At 44.9% G+C, this 19893-nt stretch overlaps 1 long non-coding RNA gene across 4 annotated transcripts; it reads right to left on the reverse strand.

Moving 5' to 3' along the window:
- Positions 1–3811: 3811 nt before the first annotated feature.
- LOC122163880 lies at positions 3812–19696 on the reverse strand. Of its 4 annotated transcripts, XR_006170061.1 has the most exons (6): positions 19418–19696; positions 18902–18965; positions 16579–16659; positions 14679–14815; positions 11348–11485; positions 3812–8421 (listed from the first exon to the last, which is right to left on the reverse strand). It is a non-coding gene; the product is annotated as an uncharacterized LOC122163880 (long non-coding RNA). The 4 variants fall into 4 exon arrangements; XR_006170059.1 differs by having other exon boundaries at positions 3812–11485; positions 14679–14791; XR_006170058.1 differs by having other exon boundaries at positions 3812–11485.
- Positions 19697–19893: the final 197 nt, after the last annotated feature.

The raw sequence follows: 19893 nt of genomic DNA on the forward strand, positions 1-19893 counted from the left end.
AGTAGCTGTGGCAAGAAACACCACTATGAAACTAAAATAATGGCACAGAGAGCTGCTCTTCAGCAGTTTTGGCTGCTTCATAGCCCTGCACATTAACCCCCTTGTACTCACTTAAGGTGTAAAGGTCTGAATCAAGTCCTTTATATTATACGTGGCAGCACGTACAATATGACAGCTCCACCAGCCAGCCCTCCTACCTCAATACATCTCTGATTTGCACACAGTCTGGGGAAAGTTCCCTTCCCTATGGGGTGGAGTTTTACAGATGCAGGGGCAGGACAAGAGAGGAAAGTCTTGCTCATGGCTTAGGGTATATATAACCCTATAAACACTCTAGGCACTAATGCTTGGTTGGTTTCTGAGAGCTTCCTCCAACTCTTCCAATCCATAATGGGTGGATTTTAGCTTTATAATGGTACCTAATTCCCAGCTCAGGCTGACTGAGGGCAGAGCAGTGCCCAGGTGCTCCATATGCCACCACCTGCAGACGTGAGTGGTACAGTTTCAGACCTCCAGTGGTTAATTATGTTAATGGTTAATAGTCTAGAAATGAGCTGGTCAGTTCCCTTGTTCTTGTTCCCCAGGGAGAAGCAGCTCAGGGACCTCTCTGGGGTACCCTCTTAGGATGTTCCACACAGCAACCACATTTTCCCTAAATCTTAAAATCATTAAGGCTGAGAAGGACCACTAAGATCACCTAGTCCAACCATCAACCCATCCCACCATGTCCCTCAGCGCCACATTTACCCTTTTCTTGAACATCTCCAGGGACAATGAATCCACCACCTCCCTGGGCAGCCTGTTCCACAATGCAGAAAGTACAGGTTGGATTGCTCACACACCTTCAGAGGAGAGGAGGTGAAGACCACCTGGCGCTGTTCCCTGTGGGATGTCTGCAGGTGGGATGTTCCAAGCTGCTGCTGCATCTTCAAAGCACGAGGCTGGGGCAGCAGACGGGGCTGGTGGCCAAAACAAAGGGAGCAGAAAGCTGAATGGGAAGAGGAGTGGATAAGAGGGCAGAGAAGAGGAAGAGTAGAGAGGAGAGATGAGCGCTGCAGACAGTGAAGCAGAGCCCAAGGATGAGCTCTCAGCCCTCTGTCACTCCTGGTGCCCTCAGGGGACAGGTATCCAGTCTGCGGAGCAGGCAAGTGCTGCTCCAAAGTAATGGTTAAATCAATGTGTTTACAGATGATGACACTGGAGTGACATACAGTGGAGAAGCCTCATGAAAAAATAAACAGGTAATAATCACACTGCAATGTGCACACTCCACTTCTCATTATTGCAGAAAAAAAAAAGGCCCACCAGGGTTCATAGCTTCAGGAGATTAACCATTCCTTCCCTGGATGAGACCTCCCTGGGGGGATTTGCTCTCAGGGCCTCCCTTACTTCAGAGCAAGCAGGTGAAGCAGTGCTTACGAGCAGTGAGATGTGTCACCTAGCACAAGCTGAGATGTGACTTAAGGGAAAAGGCAGGGAAGAAGCACTTACATAGATTGGCAGGAGGAAGGCAGCTCCAGTGAGAGCTTTGTGACTTCATGCCAGAGGAGCTTGCACCCTACTTGCTGCCCCAACACAATGCTCTTATGGGCACTGTTGACCTTCATAACCCCAGTGAAGATTATTTCTATCCTCATGCCTTCCTACACATTGCTGGAGAGCTGCTTTCATACAGCTCATTGCATGTATAAACATGGGAAGGATCTATGGAGGCAAGTCTGCTTGGAGGGTTTATACATGCAACGAGCTGTATGAAAGCTATCCCTATAGTCACAGAAGTCCTTCAGGCAGACAAAGACAAAAGTCTTTTTAGAGATATTGTTGAGTATATTCATTTGCAGACAGCTTGAGGAGAAACACTCCATGAAATTGAATTTACAGTGGGGAATTAATAGTTACAAGTATGTTCTATGCTCTATCAAAATGGATTTATGGGCAAAAGTTTCCTAGATATTCACATGTCATCCAGAGGAGGTCAGCAAGCCAAGGATATGTAATTTTTGTGGTTATCTCTACTGAACAGCATTGTTGGGCTGCAATAGGTGTGTGAGATTTGCAGAAGTAGCGTCTTTCAGATTTAAGATGAGGTAGAGTTAAGCACTGCGTGTTGGAGAGAAGTGCTCTCACAGGGCTGAGTTTGTTCATCCACTGCTCGTTCCCAACACAACTACTTTGTAGTGCCTGTATCCATGAAATTGCTGGCTGGGATGGTTTTGCACAGAGGGCAATCTCTAACTTCCCTAGGGCTGGAGTATGATATCCAATCATCAGAACAAATCACAAAGCAAATACTAGATGCTCTGCAGACTTCACAACTCCACTCCATCCTCCAACAAGCTTCAGACTTTCATGAAATAGCTCAAGACTCCAAATTCACATGTTCCAGGATAAGAGCATCATAGTTACCCCAGGGCAAAACAAAAGCTGATCTTTTCTTACTCCCCCCCCAAGCCTCTCTGCCTGATATGATTTTGGGATGTTTACTGTGTCAAACAACCTTTAGATCTTAAAGGGCTAGAACTATATATGGAATAGCCACCCAGAAGACAAAGTATATCGTGAGAAATGGGAAAACCCTCCCAGAAGACCAAAAGAAACACTGAAAGTGTTAATTCAGTATAAGCAGATACCCTTATTTGTTAAATTATTATGAGCTCTACTGTGAGGGGTAAGAAAGGAAATGGATTTTGTTTGAGGAGTGGGTGTGGAGACACTTGGTTCACGCAGGCATCCACCTTTCAGCCTTCTCAACAGACCCCAAGGAGGTGGATGCCCATCCTCAATGCTGTCTGCAAAGAGCCTTTAAGCACCAGTCCTGTCCACCCAGCAGCTTCGCCGACAGGAGAGGGCATCACAACAGGTTGTCACCTATGCAACACATTAAGGAGGTCTGGACAGCACAAACAGGGACAGCTGATTGTCACTCATTATCCTATCACAGACATAAGGGAGAAGGTCACTCTGTGTTTCACCCACACATACCCAGTGCCATCAGCCCCAAGTAGCACTTGAGGCTAAACGACATCAGTTCCTTCTTGCCTGCAGCTGGGGGCTGTATGCCTGTATCCTCTAGCTAGCCTCATCTCTTGGAGCTGTCAAGCATCTTCAAAGTGTCAGTTCTGGCTGTCTCCCTGGGAAAAAGAACATTCTGTAAAACTTCAGCGGTGTCTCTACTCATCACAAACCCATGAAAAGCCTTGCAGCACATATCAACTCCTCAGCACAGTGGGCTGAGCTGGGTATGACCTCACATGCCTCAATCCACAGGACGTACAGTCTCCTCCCACCAGGACACACATAGCCCTGGATGCCACTCCCAGCCCCTTAGCTCCCATGAGTAGCTCTGGGGATGTAAGGTGACAGTAGTTCAGCTGCTTGTCCTCCAACCAGCAGCATGAGAGTGATAAAGAAGGAAACAGAAATGGAAGGGAAAGCTCAGCTACTCTTTATTTAACCAGGACATCAGCATTAGACACAACATTGGTATCTGTGCAAGACAACAGCACCCCCATCTCAGTAGTTCAAATGCCAAAGGGATGCACGTAGAACTCTGCAACGTAATGGAAAGAGCACCAAAGACATAGGCTGCAGCAAGCAGGAGTTTGCTCAAATACAACAGCAGCAAGCACAGAAATAAACAAAATAAGCTACTTACCTTCAGAAAGCCTCCAGAAGCAGGAATCTCCAGAAAGATATCCTCACCTCCATTGCCAACCCTTAAATGAGCACTGGGAAGGGGTGGATCCTGTCTCCACCCCTTCTGGTAACTCCAGTACATTGCATGCACCTGAGCTCCTCTGGGTTGGCCCTGCCTTCCCACCAGGTGCTCAATCACTGGTTCAGGCCATCACTTAGCATTTCTGCTACAGACCCACAGGTCCTTGCACTCAAACTTCTACTAGTCAGCAAAATGGTTGTGCACAAGTGAGCTTTCTGCCTTTTAGCTCCCAGATCTGCTCACAATCCAGATGAGTACAACAGCATGTTGGCTTCAGGCAAGGTCTCAAGACAGGCATGTTTTGCTGCAAATAGTTGATGGCTTCCACTGACATGCAATCAGACTGGCTGTCGTTCTTGACTACTACAGATACACTGTTTGAACGAGAAACATTTGAATTTTTCCCTTAGTCTGCACAGAAGGGAGTGCAAATCTAAATATGAGTTTGCACTCCCGGATAGATCTAGTTTAGGTTGTGTAATGTCCTTAGGATGCAGGCTGTTGTCAGCTGCAGATCTCACTGCATGGGGACCCCAGCCCACACTTGAATATCATGTGAGAGTTCAGAGGCCAAGAGAGATGCCTAGGAGCCACTGAAAAGCATCTGAAATCCATCTCTACCTGCCTTGAAGCATCTGTGTAAGCTCCTTTTGAGAGGGATTTTGCTAATACAGAGGGATTATACCAACAGCTCTCTTGTGCCACACTATTTAGTTTGGGATGTTTGACAAGCAAATCAATCAGCCTCAATCCAACCCTGAGGAGCAGATAAACGTATTTTGCTTTTATTATGAAGATTGGAAAACCGAGGCACAGAGGGATTTAAGTGGCTTTAAGAGAAGAATAAACAGAAGAAAATCTCTGAGTATTTCAGGCACAGAGAGAGGGACTGACAGAATGCAAACCTCCCGGGCAGCAGCCACCAACTCATCTCTCCTCCAGCAGATGAGGCTCCTCATCTCTGCACAGCTGCTCAAACACAGGGTCCAGGTTTTGCTTCTCCTTGAGAGCTGGGATTAGTCATGGGTATGTGGGCAGAGGGCTGCTGGACAAGGACACGTGGACAGGCAGAGAAAGACAGACAGGAGAGCAAAACTCCAGTTGGTTTCAAGACAGTGGCTGGGCCCTCAGGACTGAGAGCTCATCCATATTTCAAGTACCAGTTAGACAAACAAAACAAGAACCAGAGAGGCAAGCAAGGAGCCCGTTTGTCATATCAAAAGGGGTTTCAGTGGTACCTTCCTTGCCCTCCTGTCCCCTTGAAGTTTGTAGCTGGAGGGGGGAGAAGGGACAGCTCCCTCTCCAGCCGAATGGCTCCTGCCACAGCTGGAGACGGCCTGTGTGTAATTAACCTCCAAGCCAATCCCCCAGCGGTGGCTGCCAGGCAGATCAAAGAACTCACACATCTTTGTCTGAAATCGGCAGCCAAGGGGAGCTGGGAGGAAAGCAGAGTAGGGGTGGGAGAGGGAGCGAGAGAGCGCGTGTGTGCTCCTAATTGATAAAAAGGGAAGAGCGTCTTCCTCCGAGAGATCTCCAGCCCCATCAAAATGCAGGAGAAGAAGAAGAGGAAAAGAAAAAAGGGTTTCCTTACAGGAGCATGCCAAAATCTAGCTGCTTGCAACAGAAGAGGTAGTCAATGCCACCGGGTCAGCCCTAGGCAGGGGTGGAAGGAGAAGTTGTTGGCTGTAGGATTGCTCCTTTTTGGATGCGTTGAGCCAGGACGTTGGCTTCCACCTCTGCCCAAGGGGGAAGCATGCAGGGCCTATTGAGATTTGTTGGGGGATCCTTGGAGAGGCAAAGATCTTGTGGAGCATGCAAAGGATCTGCCTTGCCTTCTCTTGCAGCACCAGGAAAAAGAGAAATGAAAACCAGCACAAGTTACATCTAGCCTTGCATGCTCTGACATGGGGCTTGGCCAATTCATTAACCCTCCAGCTGTGTTTTCCAGAGCATTTGCATTGGGATCGTAGGCAGGTGACTTGGCCACTGATTAGATCTCAGCCTTTCGTTGCATGAGCTGACCAGGATAAGAAGTGCCAGTCCTGGCACGAGGAGCTGCCAAATGTGACAGAAAATAGTGTGAAAAAAATGACAGAAGAAAAACAGTATTGTGAGGGACAGCTGCATTTTAAAGGAGCTGGCATGAGAAAAACTAATTTTGCAGATAACTGAAGGAGGAGCGCTGGGTGTGACTCAGGAAAATAACTCCAGCATCCTCCTGGATCAGTAGGGAGTGCTGCCCAAAGCTGCTTCACCCATCCTGAATCAGATGCACGGGATGGATGAAAACAACTGCCTGCCTAAGGGACTGTTCTTTTTCATCAGTTGCAGTGAAAACCCAGGCTTCTCACCTCCACAAGGATAAAATTGGAAGCTAGGTTAATATTTTCTACACTGCAGACCATGAAGCTCACTGAGTCCAACAGTTTGTATTTGGCTGAAGCAAAGCGTTCATAAATAGAATATTGCTTGATCCATAACATTCAGTGAAAATTAGTCTTTAGGGTTTTATCAAGAAAAGACAAGTCCACACCGTTGCATAGAGATAAAAATGCAGAAATCTCTGTATGGTCACCCCTCAAATGCAGGGAAGATCTATGGCCACAAAGATGCTCTGATGGTGCATACAATTGCCCAAGTTGCTGCTCAAACTGTTACTCACTATTATTTTGCTCTATGCAAACTCTCATTTGGGAATAAACATTCCTGGTTTGTTTAAATTCATATTTTTGAAATTGAACTAAACAAATGAGTTGAAGCAAGAATTTTGCTTACTTACAGTAATGCAAATTGCAGTGAGCACCAGCCTAGCATTCAGGCAAGTAAAAGTCAGCTAAAGAATGAGGAGATGCCAGATTTATCATTTTGGCTGGTCACTGTTTCCGTAGTTGTAAGTCTCATTGAAGAAGCCTCCTGTTTAGCTTTGTTTTGCTTTTAATTTGAGAAGACAAGTCAAAAGAGAAACTCATGGGTGATCACGCAATGCAGTGTTTAAATTGTCAACATGGGTGTAAGTAACTGAGAAGGGAAGAAGCAGGAGTTGTTTGTAGATATTGTGCTCTGGCAATATGCAAAGAACCTTCAAAGGGACAGCATGACCTGATAAAAGAGCATATTAAAACTGGGCAACATGTCAGGTTACGTGCACAATGTGTTAATCAGAAGCCTTCCACTCCTGGACTGTCACAGCCAATACTGAGGAAGAGACCGCCAACACTTTATAACACCATTCTCTTTAAAACATAAAAAGCTTCAGTCTGAAGATTACGCAGCCTTTTCCACTTGGATCTGAAGGGAAATGGAGCCTGAAAACAGAAGACATTGCTCATAGAAATACACAAACCCTTGGCACCTTTCTGAGTATGAGCTCACTTTGGGGATAGGGTCCTTCCTTCCAGTGCTTGTCTTTTCACCTGAAGAAACCAACATGTCTGTTCTTCTTGTGTCTATGCTTCATGTGGAACTGGACTGAAAATGCCACTGATGCATGCTTAAGATGCGTGATTGGATGGTACTTGCTGTTTGGTTTGACATTGGCACTCAGGAGCACATGTCAACTTGCTGATATTGAACCGAAATCTTGCCTTGGCTCAGATGAAAAGGCGTTTACCATCTCAACACCCTCCAAAGCATGTTAGCTGGGCCTGGGGGTGAAGTTTTGTAGCTTCAAATGATAGATGTCAGTGGTCAGTCCATGGTGAAACTCGTGGGTGGGATGCTTTGAATTGAACTTGATGGGAATTTTGTGGTTCAGCTGTGCTTCCACCATCTGCAGGACACAATGAGTGATGTAAGATGGATAGTTTAAGTAATCAGTATCTGGTTTAGCCATAAGACTTCCACAGACCATACTTTTACCTTCAAAAATATCTATTTGACTTGCTCAGGTTTAGGTTAAGCTAATATTCTTGTTCCTTTCAGTCCAGAGCAGATAATGAGTCTCACTCCATGCTGCCTTTCCAAACATTCCCCCCATTCCCTCCTATGCTCACCCTGCTGATATCTCAACCTAACTCAGTTACATTGCAGCAATATATACCATAAGGCTTTTCTAACCCTGAGATTTCCCCCAGGCAGATTTTGTAGAGTATCCATTTAAAAAGATATTAATGAAAGAACTTTTACTTAATTAAAGCCAATTATTGACTTACCCATATGCTCAGCAATGTTCACTCACTGACCGGTATAAAATGATTGGATTTCCCATCTTACCATCTGACTCTAGGCAAGGATTTCAGACATGAGCTGGCTCTCTGCATCCTGCTGCTACATGGTGAGCGGGCAGGCTTGCGGAGAGCGGGTAGCTCATGGCTACAAGTATCCCGTGGCTGGGCACTTCAGTAGATGGGCAGGAGCCAAGTAAGAGCAGTTTTTGCAGATTCTGGAATTTAGGGTCATAGATTTGTTGCTTTATGGTCCATTTACAGTACCATCATAAAGAAACTTCACAGTGGACTTGAATACAATTCATTTTTGAAGACATGTCTGTGGAGGATGGGTCCACCGGGAGGCAGAATGATCGCAGCAGATAAGATTGCAGAGGGGAGGGGGATGTTTATTTTGTCAAAATAGTTTTTATACCTCAGAACAGCAAATTCCAGGGCTTCCTTTCTACCTGCAACATGGACTCATTTCAGCTGTTCGTTTTGGTCCATTCTTCTCAGAAAGAAGGTTCATGCTCTCAGCATCTCATTTTGAGGTTTCTGGTATAAAAGAGGGTTTACAGGTATTTCTCAGGACTGATTCACAAGCCCTCTCTTCCTATCCAGTCTGAGTACCACCTCCCTCACCCAGCTTGAGGGCTCAGCACCCATCTACACAGCCACAGCTCAGATATCGTCCCTGCTGGATTCCAGCACGCTATCTGGAAGAGGATCCTTGCTCCCACCATACTGTAGTAGCACTCTAAGCCCTGCCATGAATCCAGCCCTTTGTTTCCACATCTTGTGTCCGAAAAGAGATGAAAGATGCTCCAAGAAAACAAGTTACTCCACAAGCAGAGATACTAATGAACCCCAATTCCCCAGAGATTTGCCTCTTGTAGTTGGCTTCTCTGATGTCTGGTGCAGTGTGAACTCAGACTTGAAGCTGCCCCACACCCAGCAACTGGATTCTCCAGTGTCTCATTAAGGTTGAACACATGCTGCAGGCTTGCCTTATCTCAGTCTGTTGGTGGGTTTGTGGTGCTGCATCCAATTGCTTTATTTCATTATATCTTTCAGACCACTTCTACCAACCACAGTTAAAACATAGTTGAAGGTGGCCAACAAGTTTGTGTATCACTGGGTGTAAAGGTAAGTGACAAACACACACACTGTGATGGCATACCTTCCATTCTCCTCCTCCCTGCCCTGCTTTCCTATGTAAAGCAGACAAAAATAAGATTTCTGTTTACAGAAACTTACAAGTGATTCCTGTTTCTGACTGGCCTAAGACCAAACAGAAACAAGTTTTCAGTTCTGTCCATAAAACTAAGATGTAAACAAGCTCAAGGTCCTCTTTTTCCTTCCATCCCCTGCAGAGACTGTAGCTTTAGCAAGTCATAAAGGTACTCAGAACTCCATCTCAAATCCAGCAACTGGAACAGTATGGCTGAGATGGGAAGGGTCCTCTGTGTCATCTGGTCCAATCCTTCTGCTCAAACACAGCCAGTTAGATCAGTTTCCCAGGACCACTTCCAACACAAATAGTAAAACACAAACATGGACTTAGAGCAGAAAGGATGAAGGAAGCGATACAAGAGAACAAGCAGATGAGGGTGCTTGCACAATCCAGCTTGCATCATCCAAGCTGATTTTCATCCATTCTCTTTGTGCTACGGATGCTGCAAAGTTGATGTGGGTCTAACCAGTTCCACAGTGCTCAGAGATGTTACTTGTTGCAGACTAGTGGGAAACAGCTGCTGAAGTGCAAAGCTGACTGAATCATCTGGTGAGAAAATAGAAGTGCACATTGCTTTTAGCAGCAGTCTCAGTCGTGTTGGAGGGGTGTCTCTACTGCTGGTGCAGAGGAACGTGGCTGATGTGTATGGTTTGTGTAGATCAGGAGAGAGCTCACTGTCACAGATAGCAATGGTGGGGTGTAGCCCTTTCACGAGGGAGGAAGGAATCAGTATCAAAATCAATAGCTCTTCTCTGGGAGGAGAATTATCTAAGCAGGGAGAAGTGGTTCCCTTGCAGCTGGTTGCTTTTGGTAATCCATTATTAATGCTTGAGTTACAGGCCCCATAGAAGATGCTTGGCACTCTCAAAGGTCATGTTGGTATAAGAGCACGTTAATTGTTTCCAAACAGTTCACCCTGCAGCACCTTTGCCGAGGCCGGGGGTGTTAGTATGGCAATTCTTGATAGCTTTTCTCCACAGTTTCTATCAAGACCTCCAAGAAGCCTTTTCCAATGCACCGTGAAAAAATCTTGATATCAGGGCAAAGATCAAGCCCCTCTGGGGCTGCATTTCTATCATAACCATCAAAGATGAAACTGCTGGGCAGAATTTTATTTTCTTCAACCCACACTCAACAGTCCAGAGATCTAGTATTTGTGGAGATCCAAAGCAAGTGAGTAAAGCCATCTGACATCATTTATTCCTATAATTTTGAAACTAACTTTCCCAAGAACATCCCAAGTCTTCTGAGAGCAGCTGTATCACAGAATGAAATAGGTCAGAACCAAAATCCCAAATCCAGATCCAGCTTCAAATCTGAAGTCTGCAGCTCAAACCGATCTTTAAAACTGGCCAGCTACAAAGAGTCTAAGCTCGAAGAAAGGTTATCTGAAATTCAGTTGAGAATGAGATGATAGGACCTCAAAGGAGCCCTTGGCTAATAAATAAATAAGTGAAATCAGTCAGTAGTCTAAGGAACTCTTTTGGTCAAGCCTGAAGCTGTGTCATAGTACTACAGAAGCTCTTCACTGCGTTTTATGGTAGTAAATTTCACTCTAAGCACTAAAACTCAGGACAGGACAGAAAATAGTTGCTCTTCTGTTCAGCATCACAATATTTTCCTCCACTCATGCATCTTCTTCTTAGCAAGTAGAGGAAAAGACTTGATTTTGTACTGAAGCTGCACACAGGACAAGTGCTTCATCCTGGAGGATCACCAAACGCTTGGTGGGCCACCAGCTAAATGAACATTGCTCCACAATGAGTTTGCATTGTGTGGCAGGAGTCTCTTATATATAATTAAGGGGCAGGCATTTGGGGCATTCAGGACCTCAGCCGGGCAGATTTTCAGGTGCCTGATGAGTGCTGGCCTGAGACAACAGACCCTCGTTCAATAAGCTCATGGGATCAGTTTCTTTATTTTCCATGAAATGTTCAGGATCACCACGTCACTGAGGTCTGTATATTCCTGCCAAATTTGTTACATTGGCCTGTGGGATTAGCTGTTACTGTGGTGGAGCAGGGAGATGTGCATGCACACAGAGAAGGCACTACGATGCAGGCAACAGTTGTTCACAAAACTAGGATAAACTAGCAGGCTTATTGCAGAAATGCCTGCAACGATGCAAATTCTCCACACCCAAAGTGTGCTTACGAGGTGGGTATTGCTGGGGCTAGCCTTCAATTCAGGGTATATGCTCATTTCTCTGACCAGCACTTCTTTACACAGGGAGGCTCCGTCTCTTACCTTGTTCCAGCTGAAAAGAGGGACATACCAGCCATCCCATGGTGGAGATTTCATTTCAGACAGAGTGGGAGCCAGCTGATCTGATTTCAGAAGGCCAAAAGGTGACATTTGAGAGCTTCCTTGCAGATGACGGAGATGCTGGAAGATAGAACTAAGGACATAAGGACTTGCACCACTGTAGAGTTTCTATATGTATACATTATTCTATATGTAGTGCAGCCTGAAACTCTCTCATGAATTAAACAACACCTGCCCTCACCTCTTCCACAACTGTTTCTGTTATGCCAGGAGCCAGCTCAACCACCCTTAGCCAAGAAAGCGAGGTCTGTGCAGTGCAGCATCCTACTTTGGTGTCATGTCAGACAACAAGCTAAAGGCGAATCAGCCAGCATTGAGCTAGTCAGGGCAAAGGAGGTGGGCAAAGGAGATGCTGAGGAATGGTAAGACAGATGTTTACCTGCAAGGGGTTTACAACCTTCAAAACAAAAGATGAGTTTTCTGAGGCCTCCATCCTGCTCCATTTACCAGAGTTTTATTAGGTCAGTAGATTCTCTCTCTAAAAAAGCTTTGGACAAACTTCACCTCCATCAGCACTTCATGCTTTATGCTGAAGCCTTTGCCTAGCATTTTCTCTAGAAAGCACAGAATGGACTCTGTCTACGGATTCTGTACAGAACAGGGAGACAATCTGTGCACTGCCTTTTTATTTTTATTTTTGTTTTTTCCTTTTTCTCCTATGGAGAAACAGGGAAGACATCTGAGCAGCTGAGAGTAACTGCTGGCATACTGCATGAGCAAGTGGGACAATCTCCATTTTACCAGAGGAGCTGGTCACTATGCTCAGAAAAATGCTGTTATCGATAGCTGAATACACTCAAGCCAGCATATAAATGACTCACATTAGTGTCTCTATTGCCCCCGCACCATGTCATGAGGTCACCTATTGCACATGTTAATGACCCCTAGGGTGAGAGAGTGGTTTCTGGTGTCTAGCCCACACTTCTCTTTATTCAGTCCCTGTGCGTGCCCCAGGTTCTCGCCTTTGTCACTTATTTTATTCTGAATCCGAACACGGCCACACAATGCACTTGACCTTTGCCCTGGAGGGAACACACTTGGGATGAAAGAAGAATTCACTCTTTCTTCCTTTCTAATTCTAGTTGTTACTGTACCGTTGCGGACAAATCCCCACTTACACAATAGAAATCAAGTTGTCTGTTCTCACTAGTTCTGGGACGTTCGACAGGGGTTCCTCCTGCCACAGACGGCCCGGCTTCTGCCTGCATCCGGTTTTCACGTTCTACATCCATGCCCATTAATCCTTGCCATGGCATGGCAGCAGAAGGGATGAGTGGGTACAGCCATCAGGCATGGGGAACATCAAGCAAATGGCCATCCTATTCTATTTCTTCAACAACCTTGACTCCTCTTCCTTTAAACTGTATATTTAATCGAGTAGCCACGTTGTCAATGATTTCCTTTCTGTCCAGTGGTTGATTCTGTCTCTGTAAGATATGAACAACCCTTGCTTCCATTTTTGGAACTGCTACCTGGATCTCCAGGGCACCTTCCATTCTCTCCTTTGGGTCACATCCTGATATGCATGGGAAAAGATGGTCATTTCACTGAAGCACGCAAGAGCTCCTCCAGTATGCTGCTGCTCTGCCTTGAGCTGAAGAGTGAAGGCAGTGGACTACATGATGATGCTTAATTGGCTCAAATACCTGAAAACTGGTCCTGGAACTGAAGCCAAGCAGAAGGCTTCAAGATCTTGCTTCAGTGTTTTTAACATTTCAAATACAGACCAACATACAGGGAGAAAGAAAATATGTATTGTGATTTTCCTCATACCCTCATTTAGTTTTCTTCAGCTTCTCAAAATTCACTGAAACATCCTGGTTTCCTTTCTAGTGGGACACTCCTCCCTGATTTCATGGACAGAGCTAGATAAGACCAGATTTTCCACAACATACTTTGTTCTTAAAGAAACTGTGATTTGTACAGAGCCTATGTACCTGTCCCATGATTTGTGTTCACTCACTGAGTATATCTGCAGAACCTGGGACACGAGCCTGCTCTCAGAAATCTCGTCTGTATTGACTCAGACTTGTTACATCTTCCCAAGTCCCAGCTGCAACTTAATACACTCATTTACTCCAAGTCATTTTCATATTAATGACCCCAGAAAGTAGCTGGACCACAAATATTCTTGTAATTTTTATTTTTTTTTTTAATAAATCAGTTGATTTACAGCACTGAGGTTGCACAAATGGGCTAAGACTTATCTGTACCAAGGGCGTCAAAGATCCTGAACACAGAGGTGACTCCTAGATTGAACAGCACCTCCCTAAACGCACAACAGAAGGCAGCAGATGGAAGGACACTGATTTCTAAAAAGCTCAAAATGCAGTGACACCTTGTTGAGCACACTAACAGTACAACCACTGTCACATCTCCTGAGGTGTCCAAGCAGAGAAGAGTTTCAGGAGGGTTTGCAAAATGACCAGAAGGAAACTGTGCAGATGTTCATGAGGAGAGTTTGTAGGGAATCACCTATCCCTGCAGATGAAGGGGTGGGTGGTTGTATACCTAATATCAGTCCACACTAGGGCCATTCCACCTGCACCAAACCAGCTGATGAAGAGCCTTGCACATTCCCTTTCTCAGCTGTCCATCACCTACATGGGTCACCCCATGGGAGACACAACTGGAGCCAAAACACTTAACCCCCTGAAAGACCAGTTCCTGTTTGCCCAGAGAACCAGAGAACAGTCTCCTTCTGCTGCAAGCATTAATCCATCCTTTCTATTTCTTTTTTTTTCTTCCTGTTGTGTTAACAGAGCATCTAATGTGACTAAATAGGACAACCTGCTCTCCCATCCACATGAAAAATAAATGATGTGCTTTCTCTCAACTACCTTCCCCCCGTCCTGGCACTTTTCCCACCAGGCAGCCCTTGGACCTGATCTCCCTTGTGCAGACCTCATGGAGGGTCTGAGAACCTCCCCCAAGCAGAGCACGGTGGTAGAAGCCATTGGCTTGAGTCAGAGAAGAGTGGCAGAAGACAGAGTTTGGGGGAGCCAGAGGGTGGGAAGTCGGAGGGAGGTGGTGTGTGTGTACGTGGGGGTGGAATCTATGTGCAGAAAGCAGCCAAGTGGCAGCTTACCCTGTTAAATATTAATCATCTCTGCTTCTGCAATTTCGGCAATGCGTCTAGGCCCACCACTGCTGAATATTTCATTAACACCACTCACTTCCAACTGCACTTCTCCCACTTCTCTTTCTTCCATAGACCCCTCTCCCATCTCTGCCGCACACTTCATTCCCCTACCTTTGCCAGTGCCGGTATGGCCATGGTGCCCATCCTCTAACCCTGCATTCTTTAACCCCAGTGGTGAGCACTTGCCCAGCCCTGGTCCATCCACAGCCCACTGATGATGGCGTCTGTGCAGAGAGAGAGCAGCAAGGCTGTTAAGGGGAAGGAAGATCATCAACTCCACAGGGAAAAAAATATAAGTGCGCATCAACAAGTCCGTGCTAAATAATACATGAGGCAGGTCAGGGTAGAAATGCTGACTCTGGGCTGGGAGCTTTTTAAACTACGTAGTCTATGTTTCTTCATCACTGGCTTGCTCTGTGCAAGTACCTTTGGAGTGCAATCATACGTGCCAGGGTGAGCTTTGTTGACTCTGAGCAATTTTCACCTCCAGCTCCTAATTGCAGCTTCCTCTTGTCTGCTTCTGGCCACCAACAGATGCCTACATGATGTGCTTGGATGGCTGCAGCTGGACAAGATGATGGAAGGAATTGGGATGAGAGGATTGTGCAGGAGACACAAGGGCCCAGTAGGAAAATACAAAACGACTGAAAGATGATGTGTTGGTGCTCTAATCCAGATCTGATGGGTCAGATTTAACACTGTATTCATCCAAGACGCAGGCATTTCTGATCTAATGCCAATGATGGTAGTGGTGTTTGGGATGAGAATTAGTATTATTGACCCTGAACTCTACTGAACAGCAGGTTTTCATGGTTCAGAATGAAACTTGCCCTCCACGAGGCTGGTAACAAATAAATAATCAGTCCCAGTGTAGAGGCCAAGAAAGCCTCTACAGGTTGGAGGTTGGAAAGTCTTTAGTCAGACAAATACCAAAACATCAGCTCAGAAGTGCAACAGTGACAGTGACATTTGGGAAGAGGAGGAATTGTCAGCATGGTCAGCAAACTCCACCACGGCTGACAACGAGGACTTTATTCCACTGCTCCTCCTTTGTCCTCCATGGGTATTCATAGAATCATCAAACATGCTCGAGCAGGCAGATGGAATTGGACTTCAGAGGTCCCTTCCAACTCCTATAATTCTGGGATTCTATGATTCTGTGGATTACAGAATGGTTTGTGTTGGAAATGACCTTAAAGGTCATCTTCTTCCTCCCCTGCCATGTGCAGGGACATTTCCTCTATACCAGGTTGCTCAAATCCCCACCCAAGCTGGCACCAAACTCATTCATTCCATCCCTTCCATTACAACCCAGTCATGCTCTCCACAGAGCTGGTCAAGGTGTAAGACCAAGGAGAGAAGTGGGATTTATTCTTCCTACCCCACACATGATAGAACAAGAAGGAAGAGGAGAGGGAAGCACTGCCCCTGAACCATCTAGTCCATTATCTCTTCCCATTGGATTCAGGTTTAAATATTTGTAAGATTCCATTGTAATTTTAAGGAGGTGGGTGGGGGAAAAGCAAGCTAATCTGGGTCCAGACTGTCTCTCCCTATGGTGCATAGGTATCTATCTAGTAGATAGAGATTTCTTACACTGGTGCTGTAATAGGAACAGATTCACACACTCTTGCTCCAAGCCATTGCAAACTAGTTAGAAAAAAAAGAGCCTGACACCTTTGGGCAAGACAAGGAGGCTCTAGGAGTCAAAAGCTTTTTCAAGACTGAAATAGAAGCAGGAATTACCAAGCAAAGTTCAGGCCAAAAATAAACTTGCCTAATTGAACTTTGCTGTGTCAATGAACTGAACAGACTAACAGAAAAAAAGTATGGTGGGAAGGTATTAGCCATGGAGGAGGTGGTCATGGTGGGACAGCTCTGTTCTCACTTGATCAAATGGGTAAGAAGCTTTTAATCTGAATGGAACCCCTCTTTTTCCCAGAGCTTAACCAGCTTCCATGGTGTGTATATTGATGCCATTGCTGATTCTGTTCAACAGTTAACTACCTACTTGGAGTAAGACACTCAGGCTTGGCCATTCCTCTTCCAGCTAGAGCAAGTGCAAATCCCAGGCAAATTTCAGTGTTTTTATCTGTCAAGAACAAAAACATAGGATTTTGATCAATAGCTCGGGAATGCCTTAAGCCAAATGCTGTTTGTTGCAAGAGAGGATTTTCTACACAGATCTCATTGGGGGATCAAGTTATTCCTTTTGTATAATATATTAAATAAAATGTGCACTGGAGAAGTCACTTGAAAATATTGAATGAGATAACTTCATCTGATTAACGTAGCGTGCTTTCTTTCCCCCTTTTTATTAAAAATTCACAAGGCTTCCCATCCCTTATCTCAATTAAGCAACTTGTTTGTCAAGATTATTTGTTACGCATTTTCATAAACATTTGATGAATTATATGCAAACATCTCACTAATGTATTAACAAGACTGAGGTTTTAATTACACAACACTCAAGGAAAGCAGGCTTTAGGCTCCTCCAGAGAAGTTAATTGTGCTTCCTTATATGCCTGTGCATTGCAAAGGAATTTTCCTCTGGGGGAAATCACATTACACAGTGGCAATGTACCCGCACAGTCCTGCTAGTACAAGCTGGTCCAACATCATTGAGATCAACCACTTCACAAGCTTTTGCTAAAAGAATAAACTTCAGCTCAGACACCGAGAGTGAGGAGTTGGGAGGTGATACAATCCATTTTACACCAGTCATTATGCATAGGCATGAGATTTTCAAGGCACTACCAACAAATTTGGAGTGGAGTTATGCTTGGTCCCTCTCCTTAGACTTCTCTGTTTGAAGTCCAAGAATGTCTCCGACCATCTGCTCTGCAAATTTGCTATGCCCTGCCTGCTCTGCAGTTACTCTAGAGATTCGGACACAGTGGTCAGTAAGCTCTGCAGATGATCAGAAGGCTGTATGGAGGGGTGGTGGAGTCCCCATTCCTGGAGGTGTTCAAGAAAAGTGTAGATGTCACATTGAGTGACACATGTCCACAGCAAGTCCAGCAGGCAAGTTGGGTAAGCTCACAACCAAAGAAGTGGTTGCCCAGATCTAACATGCCAAGAGCTGAACAAGAGAAGCCTGAGATAATGGACTGATCAGTACATCATTGTCAATGTGTCCTGATGTACCCAGACCTCATGCTGACGATGAATTATTCCTTACCTGTAATCCACCTGTATGCTGAGACTGATTAAAGAACTGTGAGAGGAAACCCAGACTTGTCTAAGGCAATGTTTGCTGTTGATTTGGTGAGATCAGCTGCTTCGCTCCAACTCCAGTCTGACTTTTCTTTAATTTTTTGAGACTCGGCAGCTGGCTGTTTGTGAGGAACACCCACAGTGTGGCTGTCCAGTCTGCATCCACACTGTCTTTCCAGTTGCCAGGAACAAGCTAAGCAGTGGGCCATCTGCGTGGAGGAATCACGCTGCCAGGGAGGCACCCGTTAAAACAGACAACAAACCTCTTCTGTGCACCTATTCCTTAGAGGTTCCAATAACTGTCCACTCTCTGCTTAGATGTGGCCCCTTAGAAAACCTCAGCACTGAAGTTTTCCTTCCAAAAAAGCTCAAGCCAAAATGAAAATATTCTTGCCAGAATTTTTGATTCTGATTTCCACTGGATTTAGGGTATTGGAAATCCTAAAAGTATTTCAGAAATTCCTGAAACTTCACGATGATACAAATATTAATTGAGGTCTGATACTTGGAACAGTGTTATTTGTTCAATATGATTTCTTTCTATTTCTTTTGGAACACCTCATGTCCCAGTACTTGGTAGTACTAATGACAACTCAGGACATACTATGAGATGACAGTATAGCTACCTATTATTTCTTCTATTCTTAACATCTTAAAAGCTTCTGGTTTTATTTTTTGTTCTTTTCATTTTGTAAATTGGAATATTTGCAGTGTTTGATATCCTTGTTTTAGCCAGGCAACAATTTCAGATTTTCTTTTTCTAGAAATCAGCTGCTACTCTAATTAGCGCCGAGCCCTTATCTCTTTTTCTCTTTTGGAAGAATTAAAACATCAAGCTGTTTCATTAGGCCACTGACTGTTACAGCCTTTGATTAATAAAATAAAGTCAGCATGTAATGCTAATTAGAGTATTAGCCATTCATTGTTGTGTCATTTATTTTGTGACGTATAAACAAAAACAGGTCTTAAAGGATTTGCCCTGGACTTCACTCACTTCCTCTGCAGGTCTGCCATGATAGCTCATGCATTTAATTCTATTATATCATTAAGCTGAAGGAGCAAAAATGTAATTACATTAAATAAAACAGGGGAAACAAAAATTTTGAGACTTGGATTACCTGGAAGAGGATACTCCTTAATTCTGGTCACAGCAGAACCAAGTTCTGAAATGCCAAGTTCTTTCTGCAAAAGAATAATGAGTTTTAACCATGCAGGTGGTGATCCCACCAGTCATGCCTTTGGAAGCCCCCATGCTTCTGATGGCCAGGAGCACAGGATGGAGAGGAGACAACCCGGCCCTCTGTCTCTGGCTGCTCCTTGCTGGGAAAGCCAGCATCCCACCCAGTAATGAGCCATATTTTTCTTTCACGTTCCCAAAGTGTACCCGTGGTAGCCAGTGAATACAAATCAAGGCAGTAGCGTTAATATTCTCACTACATTTAAATCTAATGGGCTCTTTTAATATTCAGAATCAAAGGCACTTCATCACCAGTAGATTTTTTTATACTTTTTTTTTTTTTTTTAAAGAACCCTGCATCTTGTTCCACTCTTCCTCCCCCTCTTTTACTTTACTTTATTTTAAGCCAGGCTAAACCACCAGGGAAGGGCCGTGCCTATAAACAGATGCCACTCACAGAGGGTTTGGGAGGCCTTCCCATCATTAGATGCTGCTGAACTTTGAACCTGCGACTGGGAGGCTGCGTTGGCGGTGAGGAGGAGGAGGAGGAGGCAGCAGGGATGAGGCCAGGGCGAAGGATGGGGGGAGCTTGACGGGGTCTCTCTGGTGAATTGCTGGCCTGCCCAGCACAGGAACGCTCAGGACTTCAAATCCGCTCCAGTCACTTTGAAGCTTCTCTCTCTTAATCTCTCTTTCTCTCCCTCTCTCTCTTCGTCTTTTTCCCCCCTTGCATCTATGAATCATTCATGGCTTTTTTTCTTCTTTTTTTTTTTCCCTCAGAGGTTCCTTAGGAAAAAAAAAAAGAAAAGAAAAGAAAAGAAAAAGAAGAAAAAGGGAGAAAAAAAATAAACACACACACTCACACAAAGCCCTGTGTTTATGTTCTTATTGCTCCGCGTAGCTTATTATCACCAATGTTGAACAAATTACTTA

The sequence above is a fragment of the Centrocercus urophasianus genome, unplaced genomic scaffold (genome assembly GCF_019232065.1).
Source record: "Centrocercus urophasianus isolate 14NV4802_14NV808 unplaced genomic scaffold, USGS_Curo_1.0 seq_24, whole genome shotgun sequence".
Lineage (NCBI taxonomy): Eukaryota > Metazoa > Chordata > Aves > Galliformes > Phasianidae > Centrocercus > Centrocercus urophasianus.